At 39.8% G+C, this 753-nt stretch overlaps 1 non-coding gene across 1 annotated transcript; it reads right to left on the bottom strand.

The window, feature by feature from the left end:
- Positions 1-367: 367 nt before the first annotated feature.
- On the bottom strand, positions 368-471 carry LOC112787585 (small nucleolar RNA R71). Its single transcript, XR_003194991.1, has one exon. It is a non-coding gene; the product is annotated as a small nucleolar RNA R71 (small nucleolar RNA).
- Positions 472-753: the final 282 nt, after the last annotated feature.

Below are 753 nucleotides of genomic sequence, written 5' to 3'. Positions count from 1 at the left end.
GAGAATGCTTGGTGACTTTACTGCACCTAATTCCAATTTACATGGAAGAAGCATCTCCATTCCTACCATTGGAACAAACAATTTTGAGCTGAAACCTCAGCTAGTTTCTCTGATGCAACAAAACTGCAAGTTTCATGGACTTCCATCTGAAGATCCTTTTCAGTTCTTTACTGAATTCTTGCAGATCTGTGATACTGTTAAGACTAATGGAGTAAATCCTGAAGTCTACAGGCTCATGCTTTTCCCTTTTTCTGTAATAGACAGAGCTAGAATATGGTTGGACTCTCAACCTAAAGACAGTCTGAACTCTTGGGATAAGCTGGTCACGGCTTTCTTAGCCAAGTTCTTTCCTCCTCAAAAGCTGAGCAAGCTTAGAGTGGATGTTCAAACCTTCAAACAAAAAGATGGTGAATCCCTCTATGAAGCTTGGGAAAGATACAAACAGTTGACCAAAAAGTGTCCTTCTGACATGTTTTCAGAATGGACCATCCTGGATATATTCTATGATGGTTTATCTGAGCTATCAAAGATGTCATTGGATACTTCTGCAGGTGGATCCATTCACCTAAAGAAAACGCCTGCAGAAGCTCAAGAACTCATTGACATGGTTGCTAATAACCAGTTCATGTACACTTCTGAGAGGAATCCTGTGAGTAATGGGATGCCTATGAAGAAGGGAGTTCTTGAAATTGATACTCTGAATGCCATACTGGCTCAGAATAAAATATTGACTCAGCAAGTCAATATGATTTC

The sequence above is a fragment of the Arachis hypogaea genome, chromosome 20 (assembly GCF_003086295.3).
Source record: "Arachis hypogaea cultivar Tifrunner chromosome 20, arahy.Tifrunner.gnm2.J5K5, whole genome shotgun sequence".
In the NCBI taxonomy this organism is placed as follows: Eukaryota; Viridiplantae; Streptophyta; class Magnoliopsida; order Fabales; family Fabaceae; genus Arachis; species Arachis hypogaea.
The sequence above is the reverse complement of the archived record's forward strand: the minus strand, read 5'-3'. Positions and strand labels throughout refer to the sequence as shown.